Source organism: Trichechus manatus, unplaced genomic scaffold, assembly GCF_000243295.1.
Source record: "Trichechus manatus latirostris isolate Lorelei unplaced genomic scaffold, TriManLat1.0 scaffold00103, whole genome shotgun sequence".
Taxonomy (NCBI): domain Eukaryota; kingdom Metazoa; phylum Chordata; class Mammalia; order Sirenia; family Trichechidae; genus Trichechus; species Trichechus manatus.
The window spans coordinates 3,241,532-3,250,996 of record NW_004444039.1 but is presented as its reverse complement, the minus strand read 5'-3'; positions in this window follow the sequence as shown (position 1 = coordinate 3,250,996).

Below are 9,465 nucleotides of genomic sequence, written 5' to 3'. Positions count from 1 at the left end.
TTTAAATAATTGATATCTGTTTCTAGGCTAAATATTTGTAGGCTAGATTAATTGCAGCCAAAGCTGAAAAATACTAAAGAAGTCTTTGAAACAGTTTTACTATTTATGCTACTTTTTAAGATACAGATGTTCTGACATCTTTGAAATATTGTAATTTTGGAAAATTTCACATATTACTGAGCATACTTTTCTTGCATATCTTTAAAGGCACTTAAGGAAAACAGCAACAATGTTTAAAAAATTAATTTCCAAGCATAAAATGATATACACCCACAATGAAAGAAATAGTGAGTTGCGAAATAAATGGCTTCACTAAATAACTTTTACATTTACTTAGATTGTAAATTGGGCCTTGTGCCTTCTTTGAGGACCATCATGATAAAAAAAATTTGTATTAATTTTATCCATGCTGTAACTTAGGCACAAAAAAAATTTCAATTGGGAACTTAATTCCTTTTTCTTATAATAATGGATTAGGCTAGGGAATTACTTTTCCTGAGATATTAGAAAAATATCCATGGCACTTTCGTGCTTCTATTATGGCACTTTTCATAGTCTACCCTAAAAAATTGGTTGCATACATAACTTTCTTTCCTACAAAATTACAAATTCCTTGAAGGCAAGAACCTTAACTTCCTTAAAAAAAATTTCTGCATGCTGCTGAGCACCATGCGCTGTATGTAATAGAAAACACTTGGGGTCAAGTCCACTCTGACTCATGGCAACCCTGTGCGTCAGAGCAGAACTGGGCTCCACGGGGGTTTTCAGCAGCTGGTTTTTGGGAAGTAGATCACCAGGCCTTTCTTCTGAGACACTTCTGGTTGGACCCGAACCTCCAACATTTTGGTTAGCAGCTGACGGTTTTTACCACCCAGGGACTCCCTTGCATATAACACGTACCTAGTAAATCTTTTTGAAATGCAGCCCACTTCTCAGGAGATTAGGGGGCTAACCCGCAGTGAGTCGGCGAGTTGTGGCCAGGGGGTGTCCGACTTTTTGTAGCTGGTTATCGTTGTTCTTTGGAGCCCTGGTGGTGCAGTGGTGAAGCGCGCGGCTGCTAACCAAAAGACTGGCGGTTCAAATCCAGCAGCCGCTCCTTGGAAACCCTATGGGGCAGTTCTCCTCCGTCCTGTAGGGTCACTATGGGTTGGAATCGACTCAATGGTGACGGGATCATTGTCCTTTAAGGGCGTGTCTTCTTTTTCTTTTCTCCTCTTCTGCTTTTTCTATCCTTTCTGTGCTTGTCTTTTTAATTTTCTTTTTCTTGCCCCCTCCCTGCTAACTGTGTCTTTGGCTGCCTGCACAATTGAACCTACAGGCATTTCTTAAGCCTGCAGGTGGCAGTCCCTGGGACTCAGCGACATCAGGGAAGCATCTCCATTCCATAATTCCCTCAGGAACTTGGTCAAACCTGCCCGAAGGCAGAGAACAGTGCAGAAGAAGTGCGTTTCTGCTCCCTGCTCCTTGTGGTTACTCCATTTGGAATGCAGCTTTCACACCAGCTATCGGGAAATAAGAAAGAACATAGAAATCAATACAGAAGGAAGGATGTGAGTTTGGGCAAGTGAAAGAATTGCTACCGTGGACTAGCAAAAGCAGAAGGGAAAGGTTAAGACGAAAATTGGAAGGAGGCTGATGCTAGATTAACTTGTTAAATAATTGCTAGCTCAGTTTTTTAAGCCAAAACTGTAACTTCTGTTCAAATTCTTCTAGAATAGATTAATAAAACATATAGCTTCCTCTAGATTTAACCTTTGCTTTTTCGCATATGTTTTATTTAATGAACACCAGATTAAAGCTTTTTATTTGGGCCTGAGTGTGAAGGAGTGCGTTTGTGTTTTCCCACGCGACTCTGCAGACCTTCTCCCCCGAACCGTGAATCCCAGGAACGTTGTCTTTTGGTTCATTAGAGCCGGCGCCATCCTCCTGGTCTGTGCCAGACAGAGTGCAAATTTTTATGCAGAGTCCTCATTCATCAGACCTTTGTCTACCTACCTGCCTTCGACTCTTGGAAGCCTTTGTTTTTAAGCAGCATCCGCTGTTTCTCCACATCCTTGCTACTCAAAGGCTGGTCCAGAGACCCACAGTAACAGCATCACCTGGGATGTTGCTGGAAATGCAGCATCTCAGGTCCCACTCAGCAAATCCCCACAATTAGGCTTGAGAAGCACTGCTCTAATTCATGTGTACTAAGCTGGCCTCGCCGACCAGTCTCTGGTCACTGAAGGAATGGGTTCCATCCTGCCTTGTTCATTTTTGTAATCCCTCTTCCCTCTTTTCCTTACTCCATGCCCAGAACCTAACACAAGTTTCCATACATAATGTAAAAAACAAAAACCAAACCCAACCAGTGGCTTCGAGTCAATTCCAACTCATAGCAACCCCATAGGACAGAGGAGAACTGCCCCATACGGTTTGCAAGGAGCGCCTGGTGGATTTGAACTGCCGACTTCTTGGTTAGCAGTTGTAGCTCTTAACCAGTACACCACCAGGGTTCCCATACATAATAGGTGCTTAATAAATGCTGACTGAGAACTACCCTGTCTCTGAAAAGCTAGCATCAATTCCAACTGTTTAATCTCCTGGCGTTGTTCAACATTTGCCGTCTGTTGTGACTTGCCACGCGTTAGCTGCAGAAATACCCCGATTCCATTCATGTATGACGTTGGGCCTGTCCAGTGGCACTAGCATGTGGCATACATTGTTGGTAATAAAGTGAACTTGTTGACACACAGGACTGCATTCCTAGTGACTTGGTCTTGCTGTTTAGTGTTAAGACTGGTTTACAGGAGACGTGGATATAACAGTCTAGAACAAAGATTGAATAAACTATGGCCTGCAGGCCGTATTTATAAATAGTGTTTATTTCTTTTTCGTAAATAAAGTTTAACTGGAACACAGTCACCTCCGTTTGTTTATGTACTGTCTGTGGCTACTTTCAGGAGCCCTGGTGATGCAGTGGTTAAGTGCTCAGCTGCTAACCGAAAGGTCGGTGGGTTGAACCCACCAGTTGCTCCTCCGTAGAAAGATGTGGCCATCTGCTTCCGTAAAGATTACAGCCTTGGAAACCCTATGGGGCAGTTCTACTCTGTCCTATAGGGTCACTATGAGTTGGAATTGACTCGATGGCATTGGGTTTTATGGCTACTTTTCCTCTACAATAGCAAGTTGAGTAGTTGTGATGGACACCGTATAGCCCTCAGAGTCTAAAATATTTACCATCTGGCTGGTTATAGAAAAAGTTTGCTAATCCCTGATCTAGAAGCTACGTTTGATGTGTGTATGGCAAGTGTAATCCCAATCAGTCACTGGAAGTTGCAACCACCCTCTGTTAGGCAGCTTTCAAAAACGGTCTTCAATGACCCCTGCTTCCTGGTGTTCATGTCCTTCTGTAATCCCCCCCAACGCCTTGAGTGGGGGCTGGACCTAGTGACTTACTTCTAACAGATTATGGCAAAAGTGATGGGAAGTCACTTCTGAGATTAGGTTGCAAAAGACCGTGACTTCTGTCTTCCTGCTACTGCCTTCTCGGCTTGCACATTTTGATGAAGCAGGCTGCCATGTTGGAGAGGCCCACGTGGCAAGGAACTGAGGGCAGCTTCTGGCCATTAAAGCCAGCAAGTAACTGAGATCCTTAGTTCAATAGCCCTCGAGGACCTGAATCCCACCACCAACCATGTGTGTGGGCTTGGAGGCAGATCATTTCCCAGTTAATCCTTGAAATGACTATGGCCCGGGTGACACCTTGATTGCAGACTGAGAGACCCTGAAGCAGAGCACCCAGCTAAGCTGTGTCAGATTCCGATCCACAGGGACTGTGTGATAATAAATGTTGTTTTAACCCACTAAGTTTTGGGGTACCTTGCTATGTAACAATAGAGATAGATAGCTGCCATCAAGTCTACTCTGACTCATGGCAACCCCACATACAACAGAACAAAACATTGCCTGCTCCTGCGTCATCCTCACAATTGCACGTCTGAGTCCATATTGGCAGCTATTGAGCCAATCCATCTCATGAAGGACCCCCTTGCCCTTACTGGCCCTCTACTTCACCTAACATGATATCCTCCTCCAGCGATTGATCCCTCCTGATGACATGTCCAAAGCAAGCAAGTCAGACAATATTCTGTCATGATCCATAAGGTTTCCATTGGTTAAATTTCAACATATAGATTGCCAGGCCTTTCTTCCTAGTCCGTCTTAGTCTGGAAGTTCCTCTGAAACCTGTACATGGGTGATCCTGCTGGTATTTGAAATACTAGTGGCATAGCTTCCAGCATCACAGCAACATACAAGTCACTACAGTATGACAAACTGACAGATGGGTGGTGGAGACAATACAGACCCTAAAACCACGCTGCAGATCTTGGTACACACTGCCGTCACATCTGCCAGTGCCCGGAAGGATACTGCAACAGACATTTACTGAAACTGGCTGGCCAGCATCTGAACCTTTTTCCTGGCACTAGAAAATCCCCTACTGTGGGCATCAATGGCCCTTCTCCCACGAGGGCAGTGTGCTAACCTTTTTTCATATCATACCATATCCAGAACCTTATCTGTGTAGGATACTTTATGAATGCATGTTGCTGTTCACTGCCAGAAGGGACTAGCTCTAGGGGCTCTAGGTACCTGTTATGGATTGAACTGTGTCCCCCAAAAGTGTGTCAACTTGGCTAAGTCATGATTCCCAGTATTATATGACTGTCTACCATTTTACTGTCTGATGTGATTTCCCTATGTATTGTAAATGCTATCACTATGATGTAATAAGATGGATTAGCAGCAGTTATATTGATGAGGTCTACAAGATTAGATAGTGTCTTAAGCCAGTGTCCTTTGAGATATAAAAGAGAGAAGCAAGCAGAGACACATGGGAACCTCACACCACCACGAAAGCAGTGCTGGGAGCAGAGTGCGTCCTTTGGACCTGAGATTCCTGTGCAGAGAAGCTCCCAGACCAGGGGAAGATTGATGACACGGACTGTCCTCCAGAGCTGACAGAGAACATGTTCCCCTGGAGCTGACGCCCTGAATTTGGACTTGTAACCTACTGGACTGTGAGAGAATAAACTTCTCTTTGTTAAAGCCATCCACTTGTGGTATTTGTTATAGCAGCACGAGATGACTAAGACAATACCCCAGCCCCACCCTGAGCTGAGTGCCTCATCATCTCAGCACCTGTGTAACTCACCCATAGGATAAGCTGGGAATCTCTGCTCACTGGTAGCCCCTGGCACAGCATGTGACCTAGGGTTAGCCAACTTTGAACCTTGTGTGAGTGCTATGAAGACCGAGGGCTACAAAGATGAGAGTCCAGGTGGTGACGGTGGCATCTAGCAGAGGCTGCTGTGACCAGTGCTGGGGTCTAGCACAGTCTATTTATGCTGCTTGTTCTCCTCTGGTGTTTGTCTGTTTTGAGGCCTGGTTGTCCATCCTCCTGGTCAATTCTAGGGGCCATCCAATATCTTTCCAATAAGTTCCTTCTCTGTTAAAGAGAGCCAGAATTGGCTTCTGTTGGTTGCTCCCAGGGAAACCCAACATGTAGGTATTTCGCAATATTATACAAATACATGGTAAAGGCTGAAAATATAGGTTCAGGGAGAGTGTAGGTAAATTCATGGCTAATGAATTTTTACCATTTAGTTTCACATACAATTCTAATATTTTTGTAATAACAAGTTACTTCTAAATATATACATTACATAGCTACATTATAGAAACATTTTACGATTTCCCTTCGTGTCTTTTGGTAATGATTTTGGCAGTGTATCATTACTGTACAACCTTTTAAGCACATAGTTGCTTTTCCAGGTCTTCAAAACCACAGTTTTAAGAGGCCGCATAATACTTGTTTCAGGCTATGCCTGTGCAAGAGGGCCTGGAGAAAGTAGGGCTGAAATGCAGCCTGAGAGTCCACTAACTCAAGAATAAAAAACCAAACTCGTTGCTGTCGAGTCGATTCTGACTCATAGAGACCCTACAGGACAGAGTAGAACTGCCCCATAGGGTTTCCAAGGAGCACCAGGTGGATTCGAACTCCCGACCTTTTGGTTAGCAGCAAAACTCTTAACCACTATGCCACCAGGGTTTCCAACTCAAGAAGAAGGGGTATCTTTTTCTACCTCGTTGGACTCTTTCTTTTGGAAATTCCACTGCCCAGGGGAAATGCTGTTTTAAAAAATGTACCCAAATATGTTATGTGTGCTCTTCCACTCTTAATTCCATTGAGTATGTATACAATAATTTCTTCAACTAGTCCTTTTATGTTGAGCATTTAATTTGCTTCCATATTTCATCTATCATTAATACTCTGCAAGTGCAGTGAATTACTTAATATGGCCCTTCTAGCCATAGTCTTTATGACTGCCATACAATGATGGGGTGGGCTATGCAAATAAGGTGTATGGAATCTGTGATGGTTAAGGTTACGTGTCTACTTGGCTGGGCCATGATTTTCAGTGGTTTGGCAGTTATGTAATGATGTAGTCATCCTCCATTTTGTGATGTGTTGTAAATCCTAGCCTAGTCAGAATTGACTCCACGGCAATGGGTTTGGTGTTTTGAGTTATACCTGTGGTTGTGGTCCCATTTGGGAGTCAGTTGTCTATTATGTTAATGAGGCAGGATTAGGGTGGGATGTATCTTGAGTGACCACCTTACTAGAGGGTGTGACTCAAGTCACATCTTTACCCTAGTCACTACCCTTACCACCCTTATTCAAGTCACGCCCTTATTTGAGTCACATCTTTATCTCACAAGAGACAAAAGGAGAGAGAGGCAAGCAGAAGGGGGGACCCACTACGACAAAGAAGAAGAGCTAGGAGTGGAGCACTTTCGTTGGACCTGGGATCCCTGCGCTGAGAACCTCCTAGACCCAGGAGCCCGAGAGCTATAACACTGGAGACAGCGCAAGATGGTGAGAAGCGGCAGGAAGTGTAGCAGAGAAATGGCAGCAGCAGAACCAGGAGACCGGCAAGAGATGGCACGGTGGGCTTCCTGGCCCATGGGGTGAGGCAGCTTCAGTGGGTATGCTGACCCAGAGCGAGACAGCTGAGTGCCCTCAGGCAAGAGGCTTCCTGGCTGAGCGGGGTGCCTCCAGACACTTATTGGCAGAGCTAAAGAGATGTGTAACACTTGCCCCAGCAGGGCAGAGGCTGGGCTGAGGGCTGGAGAGAGAGGCCTGCCTGTGGGCACAGCTGAAAAGAGGCTATCCTGATCGACAAACTGTATCCTGTGTTCTGATCCTGAATTATAACTCGCTACTTCCCTAATAAACCCCATAATCCTGGGTATTGTTGGTGAGTTCTGTGTGGCCATTGCAAGGAATTATCAAACCCAGCAGAGAGTGCTGAGAGGGACAGCTGGTGTCAGAACTGCTGAAAAGGTTGGAGAGAAGAGGTATGTCTGACCTCCCACCTCATGGGAATCAGCCTTGGGCTGTTGATGCTGATAAGGACTCTCTCTCCCCCTCATGAAGTTACAGAAGGTCAGATGCCTATACCAAGCAGTTTTTCTTGTGGAATATCTTTGGGCCTAGATTTTGTTTTTTTCTCTTCGAATAGGAAAATCAAAAAGCATAAACATCTTTATGGCTCTTTTTAATATCACCAAATATGTGGCTTTCCAAAATGGTATTATCAGTGTTCTCTGTCACCTTTAGTTTGAGAAAATGCCCATTTCACACCATCCTCCCCCACAAGTGAGATTACTAATTTCGTGAGGTTGCTTGTTTGGAGAGCAAACAGTCCTTTCTATAAAAAACTTCCAACTCAATGTCAGACAATCCTGTTTCCTCAACCGTTTCTAGGATATGTGTGACGTTCTAAATGGTTTCCAAGTGTGCTGGCAGAAAAAAGTAACTCTTCATAAAGAAAACCTCGATGATGATGTCAAGTTTGATGAGGATTACCAAAACCAAAGCCACTGCCGTCGAGTTGATTCCATTTCATCCGCAGAGATCCTGGTGGGTTCCAACCACTGACCCTTAGGTGCGCAGCTGAGGGCTTTAAACACTGTGCCACCAGGGATCCTTTGATGATTAGAGCCCATTTATTTTACCATGGCCATTTTACACTTAAATAGAGCTTGGCTTACATTTAACTCATTGTTACTATGAAATAAAAGAAAGTTTTAAAACAATTTAAATACAATGAAATCAAGTGATTTAAAGTGCAGTGGCTTGACAAAAGTCAACAATTGGTTGGAATTATCTGTCATTTTTATTAAAGAACAACAAGGCATCTAGTTGTCTGGGTAATTGAGGGAAAAATTAAGACTGATGACTTTGTTATTAGTTCTGGCCAGATACTGAGGGCCTTCTATTAAATCATCATTTACCTATACTCTTCAAGACGAAATAATTCACTGCTCGGCAAAACGTTCCTTGCTTCTTTGACCAAACATTTACCATTACAGTATCTTTGGAAGCAAACAAAATACCGAAATTTATATCACATAATTTATACTTGCAAAGCTAGATTTTGCAGACTAGGGAAAGGATAACTGTAAACAAAGGAAGTGGTGAAAACAAAATAGTAACGCTATGACAGGGTCGCTGTAGGGTCGCTATGAGTCAGAAGCGACTCTACGGCAACGGGGTTTTTTTTTTTTCTTTTTCTTTTTTTAAGGATAGGTCACAGAGCAACACTTGACAAGTTGTGCCAAATTAGTCGACCCAGCACCCTATTGGGAGTTGCAAAGTAGGAAGTCCTATTTCTGACTCTGCTTACCTCAGCGAAGATTTCCATGTCTTAAAAATGGGCATACGTTTCTGCTACCTAACAAAGACACCTTGAAAATTAACGAGTCCATAAAATGCTTTCACGTCTGTAAACGCCCTTCCTGAATACACACTGTAAATCCTGTATTCATGTTCCCTCTCTTTGAAGATATGCCAGTCTTTATTAGGATGCCTAATGGGGCACCTTCTACCACTAAAGTTCACTTTAAGTCCTCGTAAAATTAACGAATGAAATACACTTTTAAGTGGGAGAATTTGCCTTCAGAAATGGTCCCCACACCGTAAGTTATCAGATTCTGCGAAGCGGGAGGCAAGGAGGAGCGTCTGACTGGGGCAAGAGCTCCGGCAGAGCCCCCTTTGGGCACGCTTCGGAGGCTCGGCTCGCGACCCGACCTGGAGCGCGGGGGCGCAGGTCCTGGGGGCGGGTTCCGAGCGCCCCGCGGCGCCCCCGGCCCGGGCTCGCGGCGGCCCTACCGGGGTTCGATTACTCTCGCCTGGGTGTGAAGCTGCAGCCGCCGCTCCGGCGATAACCCCCGGCGGGGAGGTGGGACGACGACAACAAAAAGAAGTGAAAGGAGGAGGAGACTCGCTGCGGGGAGGACCCGGCAGGGGTGCCGGCGGGCTCGCCTGGGGGAGGGCCCTCGAAGGGGACCCGCGGCGTTGGGGAGCCCCGCAGCGCCCCCCGTGAGCGGCCGGGGCGCCCGGGACCAGGCGCTCCG